The 9,300-nt window shown below is 38.8% G+C and overlaps 1 long non-coding RNA gene across 1 annotated transcript; it reads left to right on the top strand.

Annotated features, from left to right (window-relative positions):
• Positions 1–4,052: 4,052 nt before the first annotated feature.
• LOC105513378 lies at positions 4,053–6,919 on the top strand. The gene is made up of 3 exons (XR_001002010.1): positions 4,053–4,256; positions 5,433–5,576; positions 6,628–6,919. It is a non-coding gene; the product is annotated as an uncharacterized LOC105513378 (long non-coding RNA).
• Positions 6,920–9,300: the final 2,381 nt, after the last annotated feature.

Here is a 9,300-nt window from a genome sequence, read left to right on the forward strand (position 1 = left end):
AAAAAAACTTCAACCTAATCCTTAAAAATCTAAAATAGCAGCTGTTGAGGAAAATGACAAATATTGTACTTTAATTTTTGGATATATTGTTCTATATAATGTTGAGAAAATGACAAATATTGTACTTTAGTTTTAGGATATACTGTTTTATATAATGGAATTTCAGTCTCTAAAACCTCAAGTGGATCTAGAAAGTACATTGCTCACTCTTTGATATACACGCTACTCACTACTTAAAATAATTGGATTTTACTTTTAAGATATAATACTGAAGTAATCCTCACGTCTCTGAAGACATTTTCTATTTTGTACCCATCAATTCATGAAATGTTTCATTTCTCTTTAAATGCACTTTATAGTGAAAGAGTATCATACTGAGTCCAAAGTTGCTCTAGAATTATTCACATTTTTCTTGCCAGCTATTATGACATGAATATAGATTGTTAGGCTACTTGTATAAGAAAAAAAAAATCATACCTGTTCCAGGTCTATACTCCTGTATAACAAATTACCCAAAACTTAGTGACTCAAGGAAACAATTTACTGTTTTCTCTTACAATTCTGGGAGCTAATGGGCTCAGCTGGGCAGTTCTTGCTTAACATGCTTCATAAAGTTGCAGGCAAATATAACTGTGGCTAAAGTCACCTGAAGGCCATCTTTAAAATACATCTGATGCCTGGGCTGGGATGGCAAGAATAGCTGGGTGCTGGTAAGTCTGTCCCTTTCCCTGTCTCCCTCTCCCTACTTACCCTTTCCTTCTCCTTGTCCTTCTTCTGTATTCTTCTCTCTCCCCATCTGCACATACCCTACCCCCCACCCCTACCCCCAGTAATGTGGCTTCTCCATATAGCTAGTTTGGTTTTCCTCTTAGTCCTGAAAGTCTCTGGATAGTTAGACTTCTCACATGGTATTTGACTTCTCCCAAGAAAACATTCCAAGTTGCTAAAGAGAAGCTGCAAGGCTTTTGATGAGCCCGCCTCAGAAGTCTTAGAATGTCACTCTGTTGCATTCTATTGGTCAATTCAGTCACTAAGGTCAAGAAAAGGGATGTTAGACTCCACCACTCAAAAGAAAGAGTTTCCAAAAAAATTGTGGCCATCTTTAATTTCCCACGATGTCTATACAAAAATAGAATATTGCCAGATTTATTTAAACTTTTTCTTCCTTGTTTAGTGAATTTAAAAGAAATCAAGATTAGCATAAAACTCCTAAACTCAGACTACGTTTATTAGTTAACTAATTTATTAATTGCTTTCTACTTAGTAATTAAGAAAAAACATATAGCAACTAGTATAAAATTTTATTTTGTTCTCAGTTTGGCTTATTGACAAAAATGTTCTTTAGAAAATATTTTGAAATAACTATCAAGAGTGTGATCTACAGGTGGTATCTAGCTACTAATACAAAAGTCAGTAATCTGCCAAGAATAAGTGATCTCAGCCACTTTGAATCCCACTTCAGTTTACTTCCTAACTCATCAGGAGCATCAAAAAGCTGCAAAGTGCATTTCTGAGTGTCTAGCACTCTCCAGAATATGCCAGCTGCTACACCACCTTCAAATAGAATCACCATACCTCCCATACTCTCAATGTTTTGGCATGTTTGGCACATCCGTCTTCATTATAGAGGAAGAACTATCACAGAAACATGACTCCAGAGAAAAATATATTTGAAGCAAAGATAATATTTCATATGATACAGCTAAATTCTCATCTATAGATTGGTAATGAGAAACTGTGTTTTCCTCATGGAATGTAGAAGAAAGGCTAATTTCCTTAAATAGAGCAGCTGTGTTACTTCTAGTTCTCTTTTTGTTGCTCCATAAAAAAACTACCCCAAACTTTATGACTTGAAAAAACAACCATTTCATTATACCACACAAATCTCTAGAACAACATTTTGGGCAGGAGTCAATTGAACAATTCTGCTCTACACAGTGGTGACTGCGGTCACTCAGCAATGTTCAGCTGAGGGTGGGGCTGGGCTGAAGGGTCCAAGATAGCTTCACTCATATGCCTGGCACTTGAGTGTAACCAGCCCCCTCCCCCATATTTACAAAGATATAAACATTTTTTTTTTTTTTTATGTTTAACTTATCACAAAGCCCATGAGAAGGCAGACAATTCTGAAACCATATTCTGGAATCTCTGGCCTGAAGGTCCCTAAAGAGTTAACTCAAAGCCAGTTACCCAGTGGAGGCTCAATTAATGTGAATTAGAAGCAACAATGAACCAAATCCACAGATAACATTACTTACACTAGATTTAAAAGTATAATCCAGAAATATTAAGTGTGAAAAACTTTCTCAATTATAGTTAAATCAGAATCCTTTAATATGCAAAGGCAGTGAATGGAATGTTAAAAAAATTGAATGTCACATAACTTCTACAAATTAGGTAGTAGGGGACACCAGTTATGATGCATTTCTTGAACCCCTACTCAAAAATAAGCTACTTGTTGAAACAAAATATTAATTTAAGTGGTTTTTTTTTTTTTTTTTTGGTGGAGGGAATGGTTGTTCTCTTCCAAAAACTGAAAATAAAAAAAAAAAGACAAAACAAAGCATATTTGTTATGTCCTGTTCAAAGCAAACCTTAGGTCTCATTTGAATTGTTTCCTAATGCTCCATAAATGAGACACTCGAGGCACCACACATTCCCCCACAGATGAATAACATAACACTTAGGTTACCAGGGCCTTTCACAATCTAACCTAACACCACTTTACCATGTTCATTTATCACTGGTTTCTTCTCAATACCTTCTAGTCAAAGACCACCAGAAGCACACCTGTAATTGACAAATGGTGTTTATTATTCATTGCAGTAAGAGAGACCATATACTGTGAGAAACTATGACGTTTAAGGGTTCTCTGTAAAATATTAGAAAATGCTTATTGGATTTGGGATTTTTTCCCCTAATATTGGCTATCTTCCTAAATCTTAGGAGGAAGAAAAGCTAGATCCAGGCTAAGGCTGTAATTGGTAAAGAAGCAGAAGTCATCATATTAAACCAGATAGGGTGATGTTTGGTCATTTTTGTGGCTTGGACAATGTTTTATCTGTGTTCAGATATGATTATACAGTGATCATATTCTCTTCTTGATGAACACTGTCAGAGTGGTCTTGTTGGATGCTTGCTGAAATTGTGTACGTTCATTAGGTGGACACCAGTCCCCAGTCCAGGCTAGCTCCAGGTGTCAGAGGCCGCTTTTCTCTTCTACTCCTCACACATGCTGTGTTCATACCAGACTTGAGTTTTCCTTGCTCTTTGTTCTTCCTTCTCTTCTATTTGATTCCCTTTGTCTTTAGTGATCATTCCCTTAGCACTTTAGTTTTCTTTCTGAAGTCCTTTGTTTTGCATGTTGTTTGGTTACTTGTGTTTATGCTTTGTTTCTTCAGCCAGGATCATTAAATGTCTCTCAGCACTGGCAAAAGTCCTTGAAATCATTGACACCTAGCATATACTTTATTTAAAATAAAAAGAAAAAAGAAAAGAAAAAAAAAGAAAGGGAATGGGTTTATTGTCCCGTTCAATAGACTAGAGAACACAGAGTGAAACTGCTTCACTTGATTCAATAAAATCGTTTCCAGACCAGCGCAGTGGCTCACGCCTGTAATCTCAGTACTTTGGGAGGCCGAGGCAGGCGGATCACGAAGTCAGAAGATCGAGACCATCCTGGCTAACATGGTGAAACCCCATCTCTACTAAAAATACAAAAAATTAGCCAGGCGCAGTGGAGGGCGCCTGTAGTCCCAGCTACTTGGGAGGCTAAGGCAGGAGAATGGTGTGAAACCGGGAGGCGGAGCTTGCAGTGAGCCGAGATCGCGCCACTGCACTCCAGCCTGGGCAACAGAGCGCGACTCTGTCTCAAAAAAAAAAAAAAAAATCGTTTCCGGTAACAGGCCCCCAGGAATCCTAGACCTAACCCTAGCGCGAAACTACATTTCCCACAATCCTTCGGGGGCTGATAAGGCGCCGCACTGTTCTGAACTACAATTCCCACAATCCATTGAGATCTCCGCTTTGTTGCGTTTCCTCAAGGCTCCCCCCCATTTCCCATGTTTCCTTTCGGTCCTTGAGCACGGGGGAACAAGGTCGTGAAAACAAGGTCTTGGTGAGGTTCCGCCATTTCATCTGTCCTCGGTCTCTACGCCTTTCGCAGAGCTTCCGGCAGCGTTATGTTGGGCCACAGCATCCGGAGGTTCACAACCTCTGTGGTCCGTAGGAGCCACTATGAGGAGGGCCCTGGGAAGGTTAGTGTATAAAGGGGCTCGACTTCGTTGGGGGAGGGGGCGCTTTGCTGTGACTCGCGCACCTGAAAGGCCGCCTCCGGGCTGTGGCGAGGGAGACGAAAGCCAGGAACTAGGCTGAGACGCAGAGTAGCGTTTCACTTACCCCAGGGGCTAGTGAGGAAGCTGGGCATCCTAGCGCGTAGCAGCTCTGCCTCTGTCAACCGCCTGACGCCCCTTCCCCCGCCCAGCAGAAAGCCCTGGGATGGCTCATGGAGGCCACGGCGGTAGGTGTGTGGCTTAAAGCCGAGCTGGAGGTCGTCGGACCCGAAATGAAGGTCATTGGAAAATCATGAGGAAATCAGGGCCTCTGGTTATGGAAGAGGCTTTGTAACCAGCTGGCTAAATTAAAAGTACTAACCCTTCAACTCCGTTAAGGCTGGGTTTGGTCTCAGGTGTAAATAACTTAAACCACAAAGCAGTAACAACCTCGGAGGGTCACACGAGGCCTAGTCGTAAAGGGCAGAGAAGGTGCTTCGTAATGAGAAAATAAATAAATAAAGCCGGGTGCGGTGGCTCACGCCTGTAATCGGGAGGCCGAGGCAGACGGATCACCTGAGGTAAGGAGTTCGAGACCAGCCTGGCCAACATGGCGAAACCCTGTCTCTACTAAAAAGTACAAGAAAATTAGGTGGTGGTGTGTGCCTGTAATCCCTGCTACTCGGGAGGCTGAGGCAGGAGAATCGCTTGAACCCGGGAGGTGGAGGTTGCAGTGAGCCGAGATGACGCCACTGCACTCCAGCCTGTATGACAGAGCGGGACTCAGTCTCAAAAAGAAAAAGAAAAAACAACTTTGTATTGCATTTAACATTGCCATGTGTCGTCTTCTAATGTGACTACTTAAGACAGTAGTTTTTTCGATTTTCTAAAATAAGAACTTCTCACTATTTGACTTGTGAGTCCTTAAGACCATTGCCTAGTGCTCGGTAAAGCCAGATTGTTTCTTACCTTCTAGTGTTGTGTGATGAAGGTCATAGGATTTGAAAGATAAATGTTTAAAAAGATGTTATGATTTATGGCATATGTAACCTGATGATGTAAAGTAAATAAAACTAGCATTTCCTGTATACTTGTGTTTTGATTATTAAGCAGATTATTTGAGGTTCTATTTCGATTACTTTTTCTCTCTTTTTCCAACAGAATTTGCCATTTTCAGTGGAAAACAAGTGGGCGTTACTAGTTAAGATGTGTTTGTACTTTGGATCTGCATTTGCTACACCCTTCCTTATAGTAAGACACCAACTGCTTAAATCATAAGGATGTTTCAGTTCGTCCATTTAACAGGTAGTTCATGAATTTCTAATCTTCTTAAAGCAGGCCTTTTTATTAAGTAGCCTCTTCCCCCTCACCCAGAACACACACAAATACATTGTTAAGTAGGACTGATTCCTGAGATTATATGTAGATGTGGCATTGGTGGAGACTAGTTGTAAACCTGTATAAAAATATTTAAATAATGGCCAGTGTTTATTGAATACTGCTGCTTATCAGGTATATTTTACATCGATATCTCATGTTCTCTAGCAAGCTTGTGAGGTGGATGATAGTAACCCCATCTGAGACACAAAGATGTTAAGTTGTTCAAGATCTCATAACTGGTATAATGGTGGACGAGGACTCTTGCCCAGGCGTTTCCATTTCTTTCAGAAACTGGTCGCTGTGCTCCCAGTTTTTAAATTGGCTTACAATACTTGTTTAAGTTGTGAAAAATCCCTGAAGATGAAGAAAACCCTTCTAGTGTTCCTTGATATATAAGTCCCAGATAATTATGCAATTGTAAATCTATGCCTCACCAACTCAAACATATTGGGAGACTCAAGCTTCTGAATATACTCTCCTCATTAAGGCAGTGGTTCTTAAATGAGAATGATTTTACAACACAATGGGGCATTTGGCAATGTGAGACATTTTTGATCATTCCAACTTGGGGGCAAAATACCAGTAGTGCTGAGGTTGAGAAGCCTTGTGTCAAGGGGATATGTTAATATATGCTCAAAGGAGTCCTTCATATTGGAAGGTTAGCAGATTTCCTGTGAGTAGATAAAATATTTATTTACCTTAATTGTCGTCAGAGTTTCTCAGAGTAATACTATAGAACACTGGAATGATCGGAAAGACTGTTATAGTTTAGAGGGGGAGTAACTTATCCAAGCTACCAATGCGAAAAGGTTTCGGTGCATGTGATGAAGCAAATCAGTATGAATGAAGTCATGATACTGTAAACGCTTTCTGATGTACTACTCAAACTGATAGAAAATATTTTCATGAAACTACATGATTTCTGTTAAATGAATGAGATTTTTAAAATGCCATTAATTTCTGTTTTTATTTGCAGATATGAAGAGCATTTTAAGAGATACAGCCTCTGGAAATGGATCAAACTCTAACTCATGGCATACTAGATATGTTTGTATAAATAAACTTATGACATGAATGCTTAATGTCTCTTTTTTGAAATAGGGAATGTAATACTTGGCCATTTGCCTACTTTATTAATTTGGGTAACATTCCAGTATTACTCTGTGATTTAGCTTATTTAATAGTGTTAAACTGAGGTTATATTAAATTTTTGATTCCCAGGTCAGGATTTTGTTGGTAATTTATGCAATAAAAGGGAAATACAAATCAATCTTGTTTATTTCTATGATTTTTTTTTTTTGTCATTAACTTGAAGGAAAAAATACTTTTGCCCTTTACTTTGATATAGTAAATTATTTTTCCTATGATTGATTAATCAGGAAAACTATTAGTTCATTCCAATTGAAGTTCTGGATAATCAGGTATTTAGGAGCTTTTTGTTTGTTTGTTTTGTTTTGTTTTTTGTGTTTCTCTACTTCAAACAGAAGTGTTTGCCTCAGTAAGTGTTCTGGTGACCAGTATTAGTCTTAATTAGAATGAATAAAAGAATATTTGAAATGGAATATAATACCATGTAATTTGTAGTATAGTAAGTACTCCCAGTTTATTCTGGTGCTTTCACTATCATATAGCCTAGTAGAAATGGGATAAAAGGTAGTTCTGATTAGTAATTATATATGTGAATTGAATTTATTTTATAAGTAGTGAAATGCTGCTTGCCATTTAAAATGTAATAAAGTCATTACATTTTAGCACTTTGTATAAGATGTAGGACAGTAACTACTGAGTATTTTCATCTGCTCTCTGTTGGAATACCACTGATGTTAAAATGCTACAATAAAACAGACTCCAAACTGGTAGTCTCTTTGGCCTCCAGACTTTGGTGAAAGGGTGATGCTCTGTTTTTCAGTCAACATTTAAAAAACTGTTTCCATAAAAGTGTATTTCTGGATTTTTGAAAAATTGCTCTGAGTGGTTCTATATCCCTTCATCAAAGAAAATAGCTGTGTAGGCCACTCCCCACTATATCATTAGATTTCTTATATGGCCCTTGGGTACAACTACTGATTTGCTAAAAACTTCCATTTTTATTTTTTTGTTTCTCAACTAGGGCCTCACTTTAGGCTCTTCAGCAGTCACCTGATTACTTAATTATGGTACAGCCTTAATTTATATGACTTTGCTCATATGTCTCCTGTACTTGTGTGTCATTGTTATTTGATTATTCAGTGGTAAATCAGGTATCCTGTATTGAGGGAGTTCCTTGTGTGGAACATAAAGATTTTTCATCTTTGGAAAAAGTTGAAGTGGCCCGGCAAGGGGGCTCATGCCTGTAATCCCAGCACTTTGGGAGGCCAAGGCGGGTGGATCACGAGGTCAAGAGATTGAGACCATCCTGGCCAACATGGTGAAACCCCTTCTTGACTAAAAATAGAAAAAAACTAGTGGGGCATGGTGGCGCATGCCTGTAGTCCCAGCTACTCGGGAGGCTGAGGCAGGAGAATCCCTTGAACCTGGGAGGCGGAGGTTGCAGTAAGCTGCAAACGCGTCACTGCACTCCAGCCTGGGCGACAGAGCGACACTGTCTCAAAGGAGAAGCAAGAGTAAGTTTGTTTGTTAGATGATTTTGGTTTTCTTGGAAATTATGATAAGGCTTACCTCATTGGATTGTTTTTGAGATCTAGTAAGTTACATAAAAACTTGTCTCACAAGTCCTAAATTCGAATTTTTTGGAGAGGATGTTAAAATAGATTAGGAATCAGTAGTTACGGGTAGCTAAGTATAGCTAGAAAAGTATTTGAGGGATATATGTGAGAGAAAAAACCTCTACCTATCTTGTAATAGTACAGATTGTGCCACCCCAAAAGAAGGCTTCAGCAGGCTGGCTGTAAGTGCATAAGTTACAGAGGGTGTATAACTGCTTACTTTCTGTATTAGGATTCTCTAGACAAACAGATCAAGAGGATGCACATAGAAAAATTTAAAATTGTGTCATCCAATTCTGGAGGCTTGGTGGTTAGAAATACGGGTATGCCAGCGGGCTGGAGACCCAGCAAAGGCAGTTGCTGGCGGAATTCCTCCTTGGGGGAGGTCAGTCTTGGTTCATTAAGATCTTGAACTAATTCAAGAAGCTTAGCCACATTATAAAGAGGGTCAGCTTTACTCCAAGTCCACTGACTTAAATGGTAAACTCATAATTCAAGAAACACCTTTACAGATACATCTAGAGGATTGTTGATGCAAATATTTGAGCACTGTGTCCTTGTCAAGTTGACACAAAGTTAACCATAACAGTAGTTTAATTTTCTATTTCCCTAAACTGGTTTTTAAAATTCAAGCCAATATTTAAAACCTGGAGGTCTCCAAAAAAGTCCAGATTCTCGAAAAAAAAAAAAAAAAAATTACACTGGATGAACCCACAAATGCCCACGTGAAACTAATCAGGACCAAGTAAAAAGTTTGTACCTTTTACAGATGCTTCCCTAACTAGCTAGAATACCAGAATAGGAATTTTGGTCAGAATCCAGGATTTGTTTTAAAGACAAGTCGCTATCATTGTTTCAATAATTAAGCCATGGCCACAGTGAAGGACGTAATTCAAAATGTAGGTTTTTACAGTTCTTGATTTGGTTTTTTTTTTGTTTTTTTT

This window comes from Colobus angolensis, unplaced genomic scaffold (assembly GCF_000951035.1).
Source record: "Colobus angolensis palliatus isolate OR3802 unplaced genomic scaffold, Cang.pa_1.0 Scaffold23, whole genome shotgun sequence".
Classification (NCBI taxonomy): domain Eukaryota; kingdom Metazoa; phylum Chordata; class Mammalia; order Primates; family Cercopithecidae; genus Colobus; species Colobus angolensis.